We start from the raw sequence: 18472 nt of genomic DNA, 5'->3' as shown, positions 1-18472 counted from the left end.
TGGAATTAAGTTTTTTTTTTTTTCCTTTTCTATGTATGCTTTAGATTAGAGGGCAGGACACTAATGTGTTTTGGACATTGGTTTGTATATTATGATGATATCCCCAAGTTGACAAGGCGCAAGCTGATTGGAGGAGAAAGCAGGGTGGCTGATCATTGTGCTCCCCAGGGGCAGGGGTTTGAATAATGCTGGCCATCAGAGTGAGGACATCGAACGATGAAGAAAAGTACTATGGGTAAAATCTGTGGACTGAGGGTGAATTTCACAGCAGAAACAGTTTTTTATAGTTTTTATCTTTTTAATGACCTATTCATTATTCTCTTGTTTGTTGCAGGAGCGCTGCTTTAAATCACCTTTTTTAACACTGGTGACCAAAACCCAACTTTAATCCCCCAGATGAGAGCAAAGTGATGCATAGTATAAAGATCAGAATTGATTTGCCTTATGAGGCTATGCCTTTTTATAGAAGATTGCATCCGTCTTTTTCAGTATAAATTCTAGATAGGAGAGTAAATACATTTTTAGGTTGTATGCTTATGTCATGTGAGCATATAAAATATTTTTGGAATGGTCCCTTTCTATGTAATAAAAAGAAAAAAAAAAAGATTGGTCTTTAAATTGCAAGATACGTTACCTGCTCTGTTTCTATTGTAAACCTGTATCACTATGAAATGCATGAATGCAGCTTTCAGGTTGTAAATATACATGGGCAGATCATAAGATTTTTGTGTTACTATGTAGTTTCTATATTTAGTACACATTGGTTACAGAATTTTGCTTTGTACAGTAGATTTGATCTTTGTGGTTTGAGACTAAAGCTTTTCGTTTTTTTTTTTTTACTTGGAAAGTGCATTGAGCACCATTCAATGTCTGTTCATCATGCTTTCATGTGTAGAGTTTTCAAGAAAGAAAGATTAGCAATGTTCTCACAGTGTTGGTTAGCATTGGGTAAACATAAAGAAGGCTATAGCACTTCAGCTCTTGTCATGTAGTTTCACATGTCAGTGTGTACTCCTAGTACTACAGATTTCTTGTCGGAAGCTGATTAGAGCATGTATAAAAATAACTCCTAATAACTCCTTAACTCTTTTACCAGAGTAATCTACACATATTTACCAGCCTTTATTTGTAATATCGCCTACTATGAAAATGGGTGTTGACTGCTCGTACATTAACAACGGCATTCGATGGAATCTGCAATAAAAATTACCTCTTGGAAATAAGCAAGCAGTTCATAATTGATTAAACACTCTTTTTACCAAATTTGCCACCAAGTTTATGTGATCATTTATTAAAGCGGAACTCCAGCTAAAGAAATAAAAATGTGCTGAATGCACACAGATTTGCAGTAAAATGCAGGTAGAATGGATGTGCATTTTCATTGATTTGTGCGCAGTTTGATGCACATTAAAAAGCTATGCATTTTGCACATTCCCATGCATCACATCACATCTTTATTTTGTTTACTTGCGCTGCGTTGACGTGCATTTTACACATGTTTACATGTGTTGCTTTAAAATGTGTACATTTTAACTTCAACACAGCATTGCAGTGTGAATAAGACCTAGAAAACAAGTGTCTGTGTTGATCTCCATCTAACAAGTGTGCTAAAATGCAGATTAATGCATTAGTGTGAATTAACCCTAACAGTCAAGCCATATTTAAAAAAAGAAAAAGGTTTTGTTGCAATACTCCTTAAAGCTGCCCCCTTCCCCTACAGTAATGTCTTTCCAGCACTAGATGTCCTTAGACTCCCTGAGTTAAATGATGGCCAGTGTAATTCAACCCCCTTCCTCTGAGCCTGGAGTGTTATGGATTTACCTCATGGAGTGGTGTCCTCGCTTAGCCTCGGCTCAGAATATTCCTGCACTGAACAGTGCACACATGTCATTACTCAGTGCCATTCAATTAAGCAGGGAGGTCTACACACACCTGACAGAGAAGAGGAAGGACCAAGGCTTGCCTAAGGCTGTTAGCTCATCTTTAGCCAGTGATAATTAGTTATCAGGTAAAGCCAAATTGTATCCATAGCTTACTTTTTAGGTGCACTTACAAACTGTTTATTACAGGTTTGATCTTTAAGACCTTTCAGTTACCATTATAAAATGATATCAATTAGGGAAGAAAAAATGACATGCACTGATCACCCATAACAATTAAGGTCACCAGTCATATACTGTTAAGATGTGGACCCCACTAGACCTCTGAAGGTATGCTCTGGTCTCTGGCACCAAGCTGTCAGTAGCCTTTAGGTCCTTTAAGTTGTGAGGTGGGGCCTCCAAGGATCGGTCTTGTTTTTCCAGCACATCCCACAGATGCTCAATTGGATTGAGATAGTAAAATTTGTGGGCCAAGCCAACACCTCAAACTTATCGTCCTTTTCCTCTAAGCATTCTCGATTTCACCAGACAAGGCCACCACCTTCCTTTGCTCAGTGGTCCAGTTCTGATGCTCATGTGCCCATTGTAGGTGCAGCCCTATACACACCAAACTGCGATGCACCCTGTGTTTTGATACCTTTTATAGCATTAACGTTTTCAGCAATTTGACCTACAGTAGTTCTTCTATTGGATTGAACTACATAGGCCAGCCTTTGCTCCCCACATGCATCAGTGAGCCTTGACTGCCTATAACCTTGTTGCTGGTTCACCGGTTTTCCTTCCTTAGACCTCTTTTGATAGGTCCTGACCACTGCACACTGGGAACATCTCACAAGTGCTGCAGTTTTGTAGTTGCTCTGACCCAGTTGTCCAGCCATTACAGTTGGCTCTTGTCAAAGTTTCGGAAATCCTTACTCTTGCCCATTTTTTTCAGTTTTTAGGAAAGTTGATGTTTTTTTAAGGCTAAGCTGGAAGTGCAGTTTTATTCCCTTTCTACCTATTGGTGTCAGTCACCTCAGTTCAGACTCTTAAACTGTAGAATTGTTGGAGGTAAATCACCCATTAAAGGGCCCTATATCTGTTTCCTACATCCAATTTGTAGTAGCTTTGTGCCTTCAACTTGATCATTTATATGAGCTGGGGTACACACACAATATTTTGGTTTCTGGTGCGAAGAGATTGTATGGAGGGCAAACCCTCCTCCCCGCCCCATTATGTGTTTATCCTTCCTAAAGACATGTGGTCCTTCAAAGTCATTATCTAGGGACGACTTACATTAAGCCAGGTTTCTGTTATACCCACAATATTATATATTTTTGTCTGTCTACATTACTTGCAACTTTGAAAAATGTCTTGCATTTGCCGGTATATTTTATATTTATTCTTCAATATTTTGTGTAATGTTTTAAAACCTTTATTTACTGTAGTAAATAAATATATATGTTGGCGTTAGTCGCCGGCAGTACCTGCCAAATGGCAAGAAATTAAAATAAATTGTGTATCGTGTAAATTCTATACAAAATTGATTAATTCAAATAATCCTAAAGTGCAACATATAGGCGTGAACCATATAAAGGAGCCGCAGCTGAATCGTAGATAACATAGGAGTGGTATAAATACACCTAAAAAGGTGTACAGAGCCGCACTCATCTAAAGTGCACTAAGTGTAATATAATAATTTTATATAGTGACCCATTAACGGGTAATTAATATATTAGGAATAAAATTGCTAATATCAATTAATAAATATATATAAAGTGCATTAAAAATGGTGAATATAAAGTGCAACAACAGTGAATAAATAAATCGCATATAAAGTCCCATGCACAGTGAATAAATTTAAAGTGCAACAGCAATGAGTGAAGAAATCGCATGTAAAGTCCCATGCACCAATAAGGTCCAGTGCAGTCTCTAAAGGATTCTTCCACACATAACCAGATCTTCAATCTCTTCACCACATGGACACCCAATGTGTGAAAAGGTTTACCAGAAATCACTGACCCCTTAGTTATAGGGGGTCAGTGTAGGCAGAGTAACAATCATCAGAAACCAGTATTCCAGAGTAGATTAGAGCCCTCCTGGAGGATCCACCTCACAATCACCACTGTGCTGCTATACTTAAGAATCCTTAGCCAGCCCCACGTTCCTCAGCAGTATAAAGTAAAGGAATGGCCAATATGGTGAAGTACGTATAGGCAATATTTATTTAAATAAGATAGATACACTTACATTAAGCTGGAAAAATCAGGCAATTGATCAAACAAATACTGGGGATGACGGGTGGCGGGAGTGCAATCACACTGTCATGTTATTTCTGGGACCGGATGAGACGCATTGAGATGTGGAAGCGCCACCCGTATTTTATGTGTGGCCCAAGATCGTTTTTTTCCCCCAGTGTGACCCAGGAAGGTCAAAAGGTTTAAACACGCCTGGGTATGCAGGTAACCACATTACTCATTTGCTGGATTTCGTCAAGTCCATTAAAGTATTAAAGGCAGTCAAGTGTTGCCACTGTAGAAAATAGGTGTTTGTTTTCAGAGGGGAGACACTGGAGAGGACACTGTATATTTAAAAATGAAAACATGGGAAAAAGCCACATACATACTATACTGTATGTAAAAGGAGCTTTCTTTATAACATGTCAGACCTGTTTCAGCATTTGTGGTGTGCCATTGTCATTTTGCTATTTTTGTTCCACTTTGGCCCAGAGTTTAAGAATTTATTTTTTTGTCCAAAGTTTTTTTTTTTTTTTTTTTTTTTTTAATATTTAAAAAAAAAAAAAAGAAAGTTGACAGAATCCTGTTGTTGTGATATCATCTGCAATATCGCTGTGCCCCGTGATAGTACAGTACGAGTTTTTAAATTGATTGGTTAACACTCTCTTATAAGAAATCTAAATACTTAGGGAAATGGCAGTAGTGTATAAAATAAAATGCACTTTCAGAAAGCAAAGTGGAATTTCTCAGACTGGAGTGAAAAGACAAGCACAGATGTACTACTTAGTGCAAGTAGTGCAGTACGAGGGGAAATGGGTAATGTACTGCGTTCCTTTTATCAGGATGCACACAGATCTCTGCCTCTTATCCGCTTGAAAGAGTTTTTGTTTTGGGGGCTTTTACTGAGGGAATACAATCATCTGAGTTTTCTCTTGCCAGAAACATGCACAGGGTTTCCTAGATTAGTAGATTATTTGGACACATCTCTTATTTTGTGTCATTTCCTATACATCTTTGAAAGTCTTTGCAGTAATTTTATGTCATTTGCAAGCAATTTATTTTTGTGATGTGTTTCTTTGCAGGCTGAAATCATAACACGTGGATTTAGATTGGGAAGGCTGAGCCTAAACTAAAGAATTGTAAGTATGCAATGTGTGATTTTAAATGCACATTTTGAAATCCAGTGTACTGAAATAAAAAATCTAAACTTACTGTACAAATGGGGAGGAGTGTGCAGATTGTGGGGTCTATGCAGATTTACTTGCAGACATTTTCCAATTGTGGTCTCGAATTGTAGCCCATATACATGAGTTGTCAGTTTGATTCTGCATGTCAGTCTGGCTCGTTTCCCCTCATTGTACTCATATTGAAACTTGTATACAAGTGTTGGTTGTACTTCTGCATGAAGTGTAAAAATACGGTGGTTTGTCGGTTGTTTAATAGGCTTTAAGGATTACTTGACACAGGCTTTAGCCTGCAAACACTAGTCTGGAGCCTATCATGTAAAATGAGCATTTACAAAGCACTTGGGGCTAGGGCTGCACGATATTGGGGAAAAAAGTATATTGCAATATTTCGTTTTTAACAATATATATCGCGATATTTCTCCCAGACAGTCTCCGGAGGAGGGATCAGTTAGCAGAGCTCAGCTTTCTGCCAGGGGATCCACCACACTCGTAGAACTTCTTCCGCCCGAGCCTTGTGTCGGAGCCAGAGTGTAGAGGAAGCGGGCTGTCGGTAGCAGCCTTTGTCCCGCGGTGCTCCTCCGCCATGCTCCAGACGTCTCTCCCCCCTCTCCTGCTGCAAACACTGTAGCCTCTCCGCCGCCATGCAATCCGCCCTGTACTCCAGCCCTCCCAGCTCTCCCTCTTAGTCAACAGCCGACCATTACTCCGCCCTGCTCCGCCAATTGTCTCTCCATTGAAAAACATTACAGCCTGATCCCGCCCCCGATGCAGCCAGGAGAGACAATGGGCGGAGCAGGGCGGAGTAATGGTCGGCTGGATACTAGAGGCAGAGCTGGGAGGGAAGTGTGGGACGGATGCAATCACTGTGAGTCCTCCTCCTCCCCCCCGAGTCCCGCCCTCTCCCCGCCCTGCCTAATGCCTGAATATCGTGGCTTCGGCGATATGAATATCGCCCGTGCCTGCAGAACGATAGTCGATATCACATCGACTATCGTTCAGCCCTACTTAGGGCCATGTAAGGTGAGCAGAAACCCGCCAGCGTCAGGACCACTAACAGATATCCTATTTTCTCCTATGGGGCCATTCCTACACTGGAGGGGTCAGCAAGATTTTGCTCCATGACTGCCACCCTGCCAGTGAGTGTGATTCAGCAGCTTTCTGGGCCACTAAGTGATGCCCATTGGGAAAAGCAATGGTTTCCCCTCATTGATGCATCTCCAGATCAACATCTGCCTCCTAAAGCTTTCTTGAAGCCCTTCAAGCGTATCTAATGCCATAAAGAAAATTTAATTTTGAACAGTGTGGTGAGGCCTCTGTCAGGTTTTATTATAGTCTGTCTATTTGTCCTGGTGACTAAAAGTTATAGAAAATCCAAAATTGTAGGTTGTGTCGAGAACTGAAATAGAGAGTACACCTTCAAATAGGGACCTTTATTGGGGAGACAACTGTCTAAGTGTAAATTTCCCTTAATTTGAAGAAATTTCTTCTTATTTCCTCTTGTGTCATTGGGTTAGGAAGTGCAGGGGGATCTCCTTAATGGGACAGGGAGAGCAAGAAATAACAGGGTTTTTAAAAGTTTCCTACTCTATTCAAAATGGAAAAAAAAAAGATTTTGGCCTTGGATATACTTTAAAACACCCCTCAGTTCAGTTTTACAGTGTGGCATGCACTTGGTTGTGTATCAGTCTTACAGAGATTAGCTCATTTCTACGGTCTCTCTCTTTTTTTGACTTGCTACACTTAGTGTTGCCATCAGAGTAATCACTGTGGCAGAGGATACGCAGAAAGAGCGTTCTTCCTTACAGCAGGCTTTTGAAGGTGTTCATCTTGAATAAAGACAGGGAAGGGACATAAAGTAAGTTTGAAAAAAAAAATAAGACATGTTATACTTCCTTGTTCTGTGCAGTGGTTTTGTACTTCTCGAGCCTCCTGCTGGGGCTCCTGGCCCCTCCCTCCTGCCAAGTGCCCTTAAAGCAAATGGCTTGCTGTGGGGGCACCCGAGCAGAGCCTTTGCTCTGCATGTCTATTCAGACACACAGCCACGTCTCGTCCCCACCCCCTCTATCTTCTCATTGGCTCACTGGCTGTGATTGACAGCAGCAGGAGTTAATGGCTCCTGCTGCTGTCTCAGGCAATGAGGAGGGAAAGTCCCCAGAGAGCCGAGGCTATCGTGCACATCGTTGGATCCCAATGGGGCTCAGGTTAGTATGAGGGGGCTGCTGCACACAGGTTTTTTAACTTCATGCATGAAGATAAAAAATCTTGAGCCTTTAGAACCACTTTAAGGGACATTTTGCCTTTCAATTATTCATTCAGCAAAAAAGGTCAATAGATGTAATGGAATACCGTGGAAAAAGGAAGTATACCCTTAGCCTCAAAAGCTGGTATTTAGCAGAAATTACTTTTTGTGGGGGTTTGCATAACTGGCCACCATTATTATTATTCAGAATTTTTAAAGTGCCAACTGTTTATGCAGCATTTTACAACATAAGGGCAGACAGTATAATTACAATACAGTTTAATACAGTAGTAGGAATCAGAGTGGGCCCTGCTCGTTAGAGATTACAATAGATTTGTCTTGTTGCCACTCAAAATTTCTTGCAAGGTGTCTGTGGCATTCCTTGCATTCCTTGCAATGATGGCATATTTTTTCTGCTTCAAAATTAATTGAAAACCTTTTTAAAAATGGGGTACGCAACACAGGTGGAACATAAAATAAAAAAATAAGAACCGGTATAAAAGGGGAAATCAAATATTTTACCACCAGTTATTTCCACCACAAAGGGATGCCGTATTCAGAAGAAATTCAACATAAAGAAAAAGGGGTTTCCTATAGAGCAAACGGGGTTTCCTATAGAGCAAACGGCAGTCCTACTCAGAAAACCCCCCAGAAACATTAGAACCCATACTTCGACACCGGCATGGGCAACGCAACTAAATGAAAAAGGGAAAGTGTGAATCCAAGAGGGGGGGGGGGGGTAGAAGGAGACATTTAAAGGAAGAAAAGAACAAAGGAAGAGAAAGAGGGGAAGAAGAATGAAACCAAAAGAAGAAAGGACGACTGTCCGAACGCCCACCTCCATATCCCCTACTCCTTAGCTGACAGTTGGAGATGCTTAATCCAAGGATCCCAAACAGTCAAACTTGGTAGCCTTATCCTGCAAGATACTGAGAAGCTTTTCATTGAGCATGATCCATGTCGTTTTTTTTTTCCCCCATATTAGCTAGATCTATCATTGGTTTCTTCCAAGCAGTCGCTATAGCGATTTTTGCTGCGAGAAACATGCTTGAGAGCATCGAAGACAGGCTCATTAAGAAGAGCCACCCTAGGATTTTTAACTATATTCACTATTGTCACAGAATAGATCTGAGAGTGAATTCTGATCCAAAACCGGCGAACCTTGTCACAGGTCCACCATATGTGGAACGTCGTATCAGGTTGACCACATCCCCGAAAACCACAGAGGAAGCACCCCGGGACATTTTCGAGAGGCAGTCTGTCACCAAGTACCATCTAAAAAGCACCTTATATCCTCCCTCTGCCAGGGCTGTATTCATGGATACCCTTTATATGTATGAGGAGACCACTTCCACTAGTCGTTTAAATCTTCTCCTAAGTCCCACTCCCACGCCAGCATAAGGTAATTTTGCAGACTGGTAAACAGTATGTACAGCTTTGAGATACCCCCCTCTGAGCCTCTCCCTGGAAACATCTGGATTCAAAAGCATTGCGTGTAGTAATATCAGCTGATCTCTGCAACAAGAGTAAAAAGAGTAGGATCTGCTGCAAACGGAAATGCTCAGATTGAAATCCCTTCAACTGCTGCACAAAGTAGGAGACCAGATAATTTCCTTTATGGTCAAGGAAATGACCTATTCTATACAGGCCCTTATCAATCCACCACTGGAATTCCTGTCGACATAGACCAGGCAGAAATGCCGGATTGCGGAAAAGAGGGGCTGCCTGAGTGCATGGGGACCGAAGAGGCACAGCCCTAGAGGACGAATCCCAGACCTGCATAGAATGAGAGTGAGAAGGACACAGGATCGACAGACATTCCCTAAATTGGATCCACATCAAGGTCAATGGGAAGAGGCCTGCAAGCCTGCTCCTCCAGGGCCACCCACTCCGGTCTGGAGCCAATTGGGCCACCTGCGCTGCTCCATAATATTATCTGGGACCCCCCAGCCCCTAAGCTCACGCAAAGTATACAGCGTGTACCGGGCCAATCTATGCCCCTTAGGACCCCCAAAAAAACTCAATAACTGGGTTTGATATTCCTTTAACACCTGGGATGGGATTGCTATTGGCAGGACACCAAAATAGTAAAGAATCTTGGGCAGCACTACCATTTTGATCAGGGCTATTCTACCAATCCAGGAGAGACCACCAGAAGACCATTGTTTCAACTCCTGCAGCAATTGAGTAAAAAGTTGTGAATGATTGGATCAATAGTGTTGCCAAAGAAGGGGTCAATTTAGTGCCAAGATAGGGAATGGAATTTGATTGCCATGTGAAACTATAATGCCCCCCCCCGAGACTCTGTAAAACATCCCCATCTAGGTTCACATTCAGGACTTCTGACTTCTCCCAATGGACTGCTAAGTCTGAAATGTTTCCAAAGCCCCGAAGGAGATCCAGGACAGCCGGCAAGGAAGTATGCGCGGAGGACAAAATGCGGAGTAGATCATCTGCAAACAGTTTTTATTGTTTACCCGCACTGTTAATACCCAATATATCTGGATTCGCATACTTTGTCACAACCAGGTTCTCGATGGAAATTGCAAAAAGAATAGGGGAGAGAGGACACCCCTGCCTAGTGCCTGACTGGATAGAGATTGGATCAGAAGGGTAACCTTGTAAATGTATCTGGGCAGAAGGGTTGCTATAAAGAGCCCGCAAAAATGACAGGAATTGAGGGCCAAAGTTCCACCTCTGCAGTATTCTAAAGAGATAGTCCAATGCAATACTATCAAATGCTTTCCATATATCCTGGAAAAAGCAGCATACCATTTTTTCACACCCCTCTCATCCCAGGAGGTTTAAAGTACTGAGAAAAAGTCTTTGGCTTGCCGTATTTGATCCAAAGCCTGACGGTTGGTAGAAAACCAGCCTGGTCTACATGAATATAAATAGCTATAAACTTCTTCAATCGTGTTGCATAAATTTTTCCAGTAGTTTGAGGTCCCAATTATTAGTGAGAGAGGCCTATAATTGGCCACCTTGCTTACGTCTTAATGAGGCTTTGGGATCAAACAAATGAAAGCTCTATTAGAATCTGCATCAATGGAACCGCCCTCTCACAAGGCATTATAGTAAGCAGCTAAATAGAGAGCTAAAATATATGCACGTTTTTAAAAGTAGAGGGCAGAAAACCCGTCCGGAGTCTAAGCTGGCTTAGCGTGTTTGATTGCCTGGAGTACCTCTGAAAGAATTATCTCCCCGTCTAACAACTCCCGATGAGCATCTGAAAGAGACAGGATGGGTAAATTGGACACACACCTATCAAAATCCTGTGAGCCGGAAGGCTGAGATCCTTGATAGTTTTTGATAAAACTCCTGGAACTCACCAAGGACTGTCAATGGATTCTGAGTAAGTGTTCCATCTATTTGCCTGATTTTAGGCGCCGACTACACCAAGTTTCTTAGGGGTTAACTTGCTATCTAATAGTTTGCCCGGACGATCCACCTGATGATAAAATGTTGCCTTAGATCAGCGCAAATGCTTCTCTGCTTTTATAGTTAAGCATAGGTTAAGTTCCAATCTCACTACGTCAATTTTACCTCTGAGATCTAGGAAGAGACTCGGTTTGTGGTCTTTAAGGGGAGCTGTCCGTTCAGACTCCTTCTGGTGGATAAGGGCTTCGGAGTGTTTGTAATGAGATGCCAACTGAATGAGGATGTCTTTATTAATACCGGGAAGTGGTCTGACCACTGCACTTCTAACATTTTGAAAGCATGGAGGTCGATCCTGGAATAGGTAGAATGGACACCAGAGTAAAAAGTATAATCCCTCTTAGTAGGATTAATCTTCCTCCATATGTCAATCAGGTCGTATTGACAAAGAAATTTTGACAATTTAGTACTCGACCTGGTAGGCTGAAGAACCGGAGACCCCATGGGCCTAGTATTATCCAATGCTGAATCTTAAGCCCCGTACACCCGTACCGATCGTTGGCGAACGATCGGCCATCTTTTGTCCCCGGGCTGTCGGTGTCTGTTGAAAAGTGCAAAGACTGCACAAGAATTTTGTCCGCCGACTACAGCCGACTGCAGAAGTGATGTCATGTAATGGTTAACTTTCCCTGTGTTTTTTCTTTTCTGAGCATGCCCAGTCTTGCAAATCTGCTGTCTGTCGGCCGAATTCTGTACTGACTGGCGAACAATCGGCCGCTCTGGTGTCGGCATACAAAAATTTTAATGCTTGCAAGACAGATTCTTTTCGGCCGAATGTGTGCTGACGGCTGTCGGAGGCATCATACTAACAAGCCTACAATCGGCAGATCGGTCGTCGGCCGACGCTTTTCGGCCGACAATCGGTACGTGTCCTCTCCCAAGAACAGGATGACAAGGTATATGGAGCAAGGTGGTGAAAAAGTCAATTGCTCTGAGTTGGGGCATAATACGTTACAAATGTGACCTGGGAGCCCTCAATCTCTCCAGCCACCAAAAGATATCTGCCATTGGGGTCCTTAACCACTTCAGCTCCCTTAATGACCAGGTCGTTTTTTGTGATACGGCACTGCGTTGCTTTAACCACTTGCCGACTGCCTAACGCTGATTTACGTTGGCAGTCAGCCCCTCACAGGCAAAGCGACGTAGGTGACGTAGGTTTACGTCGCTAGCCTGTGAGGCTCTAGGGAGCGAGCGCGCGCCGCCGGAGGCACGCTCCCGCTCGCTCACGGACCCCCCCCCCCCCCCCGCGCGTGACCGGCGGATCCGATGTATGCCGGGCACTCGCGATTGTCCGTTACAGCGGGAGAAAGGCAGGCGGCTAATGTAAACACAGCCGCCTGTCATTCTCCCCTGTGTAAGAATGGAGATCATACGTTTCTGCTATGTAGGACCGTTGATCTCTGTTCTTACACCTCAAGCCACATCCAATCACAGTCAGAAGCACGCCCCCAGGGACACACTTAACCCCTCCTCCTCAAATAGTTAACTCCCTCCCTGCCAGTGTCATTTTTACAGTCCAGTGCATATGTATTGTACTGATTACTGTAGTAATGTCACTGGTAACCCAAAAAGTGTCAAAAATGTCAGTCAAGGGTCCGATCTGTCTGTCGCAGTTCCGCAAAAAAAATTGCAGATCGCCGCCATTACTCGTAAAAAAAAAAAAAACAAAAATTACAAAAATCTTTCCCTTAGTAAACGCAATAAATTTTGTGCAAACCAATCGAAATACGCTTTTTGCTATTTTTTTTTTTTTTCCAAACATATGTAGCATAAAACAAATTGGCCTAAAATGTTAAAAAATTTTGATTTTTACATTTTTATTTTTGGGAATTAAATATAAAAAAATTTGAAAAATATTGTTATTTTTGGAAAATTGACGCTCTTTTTTTGTTTATAGCGCATGATTAAAAAATCGCACAGGTGATCAAATTCCACCAAAAGAAAGCTCTGTTTGTGGGGAAAAAAAGGGCATCAAATTCGTTTAGGTACAGCGTCGCACGACTGCGCAATTGTCCGTTAAAGTAACGCAGTGCCGAATCGCAAAATAGGCCTTGGTCAGGAAGGGGGTAAAATCTTCCGGGGCTTAAGTGGTTCACTGACAATTGCGTGGTCAAGTGAGGCTGTACACAAAATTGATGTATTTTTTTCCCCCTCATAAATAGCTTTCTCTGTCGCTCATTGACAGACGTAGTCCTCCTTGATTAATATCAACTCGGGTTATACTGCCCTCTACAGGAGTAGGACTAGACAGGAAAGAAAACGTTCCGGCCACACCCTAGGGGCAGTCCCAGAGGGTATATCCTCTCACTTCCTGCTACAGCAAATCAGTTTTTTTCTGTCTAGTTAGGAGTAAGGACCTAGATTCCTTGCTAGGATCTTTGGTCCTGGCAGGTTTTTTTTTAGAAATACTTTTTTAGACAGCTTTTTTTCTCCAGTGTTCCTGTGAGATCTTCAAGCAAGTACGCTGAAACTGGACGACGGGCTGGATGTTGAGATCCAGTGGTCACCCAAGTTCAGCCTACGAGCGCATGCAGGCCATAGCTCCGCGCTGGGTCGGCCGCGACATAGTCCCACTGGACGGGGACTGACCCTGCGAGTTAAACGTCTCGCCTGGACGCCAATGACCAGCAGAGTCACGGGGTCCGTATTGGTCGACAGCCCCCCCACCCCGGTGGAGAGGGGTTCTGTCAGGAGTTGGCGCCCGCCTGGTTCCGGTATGGTGAGTAGAATGTTCCCCCTCTCCCCCTGTCGGGTTTGTTGGTGGACGCGGGCCCCTCTCTGGGATGGTCGGACACTCAGTTTCTGGGTCTCCCCTCTATCCTATAACAGGTCACAGATCCCCCAATTTTGAGTGTGATTTTGTGAATAGAAACCAGGAGGCTTGGTTTGGGAGCTGACGATCTAAAGTCACTATATGACTGTAAGGGTGACTGAAGTCAGTGGCAGACTACTAAAAGGATAGAGGTATCCTACCTGTCATAGTGTGTACACAGGCCTATGCCTGAGTTACTGCAGCCACAGATCGCTATCCCTCCAGAAAGCCGGTCACTTCCACAGGCCGCACAGCCTCCCGCAGGCCGAGGACACCTCCCGCAGGCCGAGGCATTCCCGTAGGCCGCACAGGCCGAATGCACACCTCCCGCAGGCCGCTGCTAGCTTGCAAGCCGCCGCTATCCTATACAGACCGCTCGCCATTTTTTCTTGCAGATCGCATATTTGCGTAGCCTCGTGTCTCCAGCATGGGGGCGGCCATGTTTGAGGTGACCAAACACCTCGTGGAGTAATTGGGAGGCGCCGGAAGGCGTGTAAAGGGGCGGAGCCGCCTCCTTGGCCCAGGGAAAGCAAGCCAAAGACTTCCTGTATGTAACAGACAGTGCTGGAAGCAAGTTGATAAGAAACTTCTGTGCATCAGGTGAGCCTTGGGGTCTCTCTCTCTCTCTCTCTCTCTCTCTCTCTTTCTGAGGGGTCCAAGCAGGTAGACTGAGGGGCGCTATTGCGCTGGGGGACTAAGTAAAAAAAAAAAAAAAAAAAAAAAAGAAAAATGTTTTTTTCTTGCAATTAATTTTTTTGTGTTTGCTGGCAAGTGTCTTGTTACATGAACCCTGCCACACATGTATCCCCACCTGATCCCCTCGGAGTGGCCGCAGGACCCTCCAGTACCCCATTTGTGATGATGCATTATCAGCAGTTTTGGAGTCTTTGGTATCCCGGGTGGAGGTAGCCTGTCAGGGACGGGGGTCAAGAAGAGCGACCCCCACCTACCCCTATGTCATCTGATACTTCAGATACGGATTCTGAGCTGGTCATTGCAGCCCCGTTTCTGGGGTTGTTGTCTCAGGTACGGTCTCCTCAGACAGTGAGGAGGACGCTTCTGCCTCCGCCATAGCACAAAAAGCGTTGGTGGAAGCACTAGTTGTGTCTGTCTGGGAAACCTTAAATCTTGAGGTTACACCGGCAGAGGTAGCGGAGACTCCTATTCCTTTTTTGGTACTAGCAAGCCTACCAAAATGATGAAGGGTTTCCCTTGCTCAAATGGGGTCGTCCGTAAACGAGCCCCTGCTATTTGCCAACGCATTGCTAGGTGCTATCAGTTTGAGGAATCCCTCATTACAAAGTTGGACAGTACCACCAATAGTGGACTCACCGATTTCCAGACTAAATAAAGCCACTGTTATCCCGTTTGGATTGACAGAATGGGCCCCACCCATCTCTAGGGTGGGGGGACGTCTTCACCGGTTTCCGGATCCAGGGCTTTCCAGAATCCCGGATTAAGGGGTTGCAAGGTCATATGGTCGGGATACAAAATCGAGTTTCGATCACTTCCACCGGTGCGATTCTTCCCTTCCAATATTCGACATCCCCGGGTCGCTTAAAAAGCTTTGCGGGGGACAGCTTGATGCAACAAGCAGTGGTAGTTCCCATTCCTTGGAGGAGTTCTAGTCGAACCTGTTCACAATGCCCAGGAAAAAGGGCTAGGTGCGTCCAATTCTGGTCTTGGAAGAGATGGAGTCCATCCATACAGTGGTGGCCTCCCTGCATCAGGGGGATTTCCTGGCATCCATAGACATTTAGGATACCTATCTTCATATCCCCATCTTCGCAGGACATCAGCGTTTTCGTTGCTTTTCCCAAAGATCATCCCTGGTTCCCACCAGGAGACTGAACTATCTGGGCCTAATTTTGGATACATCCTTGGCAAGAGTGTTTCTCCATGCGGAGAAACTCCAGAAGATTCAGTCAATGATTCGGATGTTGCGGTCCGTCAACTGGCTGGGATTGATGGTCGCCTCTTTAGAGGCAGTACCGTTTTCCCAGTCTCATACCCGAATTCTCCAAAGAGGAGATTCTTCTCATATGGAATCGGAATCCCGATTCCCTGGACAATCGGATTCGATTGAGCGAGCGGACCAGGGAGGCTCTGGTCTGGTGGCTTCGGTCTCCGATGCTCTGCCAGGGGACGTCATTTCTTCTGATAAATTCCAGGTTACCGATAAATGTGTTGGAACTGAGAGCAATCAGACTTTGTCTGATTTACTGGACCGAGCAGCTCCAGGGCAGCCCGGTTCAGATCCAATCGGACTATACCTCGGTCATGACTTATGTCGATCACCAAGGGGCACCAAGAGTGCCCTGGCGGTCATAGAAGTGGCCAACATTCCTATTGGGGGAACAGTTGTTCCAGTTCTCTCCACGATATTTATCACGGGGGTGGACAGGCAGATTATTTCAGCCGTCAGATTCTGGATCAAGAGGAATAGTCTCTTCATCCAGAGGTATTTCACCAGCTGTCCCTTCATTGGGGCACCCCGGAGATGGATCTGTTGGCAGGTTGGCTCAACAGGGCTCGCGCCCGCGATCCTCTAGCGGATGCAGCAGACGCGCTGAGCGCCCCGTAGGGGGAAGTATCAGCTACTGTATGTCTTCCCCCTTCTCAAGTTACTGCTGAGATTTCTTCGCAGGATAGAGGTGGAGGGAACTCCAGTTATCCCGGTAATTCTGGGCTAGCCTCGTCAAGCCGGGTACGCCGACTTGGGCAAGACTAGTCGCGGACGCTCCTTGGAGTCTTCTTCTCAGGGAGGATCTGCGGTCTCAAGGACGGATCTTCCATCGTGCTTTACAGTCGCTAGCTTTAATGGCCTGGCCATTGAGACCCAGGTACTGAAGGACAAGGAATTGTCAGCTTCAGTTATTCATACTCTAATTAAAGCAAGAAAAGCGACTTCCAGCAAAGTCTATTATCGCACATGGAAGGCTTATATTGCGTGGTGTGAATGGTAGGAGTTTTCCCCCACGTACCCGAATCTTGTTTTTTTCTGCAAAAGGGGGTTAAGCAGAAACTATCCTTGAGCACTATCAAGGGTCAGGTTTCAGCGTTAGCAATCTTCTTCCAGAAGCCTCTGGCTACTCATTCCTTGGTGCGGAATTTCATCCAGGAGGTGCAGCACTTGGCTTCGCCAGTGCGCGTGCCCTTACCACCATGGGATCTTAATTTGGTGTTGTCGGTTCTTCAGAAACCTCCCTTTGAAAATATCAGGGAGATTCCCTTGCTTACATTATCCCAGAAGGTGGCCTTCTTGGTGGCTATCACTTCTGCACGCAGGGTGTCAGAACTGACTGCATTATTGTGTCATTCCCCATATCTGGGGATTCATAGGGAGAAGGTAGTTCTTCATCCGAAGTCATCTTTTTTTCCTAAGGTGGTTTTCAGACTTTCATCTGAATGAAGATATTGTGCTACCTTCCTTGTGTCCTAAGCCCAGTCATCCTCGGGAATGTGCGTTGCATTCCTTGGATATGGTGCGGGCAATCGGGGTATACCTGAAGACTACGGAATCGTTCCGTAAGACGGATGGCCCCAGAAAGGGGTTGCCTGCATCTGCCGCGACTATCTCCAGATGGATTAGACAGACGGTGGTACAGGCTTATTCTATTAAGGGTCGGAATCCTCCGTTCCCTGTTAAGGCGCACTCCACTCGAGCGCTCAGTACTTCCTGGGCCTACCGCCATCAGGCGTCAGTGGTCCAGGTGTGCAAGGCGGTTACCTGGTAGTCGGTGCATACCTTTACAAAATTTTATAAAGTTGATGTGATGGCATCGGTGGATGCCTCATTTGGCCGCAAGGTTTTGCAGACCGCAATTTGAGGAGACCGGTGGTCTACCTCAAGGGTTTTTTTCCGTTGGAATTTCTGTTGAGTCTCATCTTTAATTGATGAGCCTTTTAAACTTCTAGTTGGCACCGGTTGGGCCTTCTAGATTGGATTTTGATTTCCATTTTCCCACCCCTCATTTGTGGCACTGCTTTGGGACGTCCCGAGTTGATATTAATCAAGGAGGACTACATCTGTCAATGAGCGACAGAGAAAAATGGATTTTTGTAAAATCTTACCGTAAAATCCTTTTCTCTTAAGCTCATTGACAGACGTAGTACCCGCCCCTCTGTTTTTGAGTTGGGTTGGGTTAAATTCTCTAAACACTGCTTTGTGACATAACTGATTTGCTGTAGCAGGAAGTGAGAGGATATACCCTCTGGCACTGCCCCTAGGGTGTGGCCAGAACGTTTTCTTTCCTGTCTAGTCCTACTCCTGTAAAAGGCAGTATAACCCGAGTTGATATTAATCAAGGAGGGACTACGTCTGTCAATGAGCTTAAGAGAAAAGGATTTTACGGTAAGATTTTACAAAAATCCATTTTATCTATTGAAAATAAATTGTGTTAGTGGCAAGGCTACTAGATGATAAGGAAAAGAAGCCTAAAAAATAAAATGCAGCCACCACATCTGAGGATTGTTAGGCCGCAGTATAATAAACTTTTGTTTTTATGTTTAGATTTACTTTTAGGCCCGGTTTACACTGGTGCAACATACGCTCTGACTTTGAGAGCACATGTCCCATGACGTGTATAAATCAATTATTCCTTACGAGAGCCATCTTAACTGGTCCAACACAAGTTTGTCCGACTTTGATAAAGGTTCCTACACTACTTTGGGCCGACTTCAGCCCATTCAATATCTCT

General features: G+C 44.4%; 1 protein-coding gene across 1 annotated transcript in view; it reads left to right on the top strand.

Annotated features, from left to right (window-relative positions):
• The window catches only part of PLXNB2 (plexin B2), a 560635-nt gene that overhangs the window by 173496 nt on the left and 368667 nt on the right, over nt 1-18472 (top strand). Inside the window, exon 2 of the mRNA XM_082254716.1 lies at nt 5179-5235. The gene's annotated coding sequence lies outside the window, so the exon portion shown is untranslated. The remainder of the gene's footprint in view (nt 1-5178; nt 5236-18472) is intronic.

Source organism: Pelophylax lessonae (assembly GCF_965119305.1).
Source record: "Pelophylax lessonae genome assembly, chromosome: 4".
Taxonomy (NCBI): Eukaryota; Metazoa; Chordata; class Amphibia; order Anura; family Ranidae; genus Pelophylax; species Pelophylax lessonae.
Note: the sequence above shows the minus strand (reverse complement) of the source record. Positions and strands in the feature narration are given on the sequence as shown.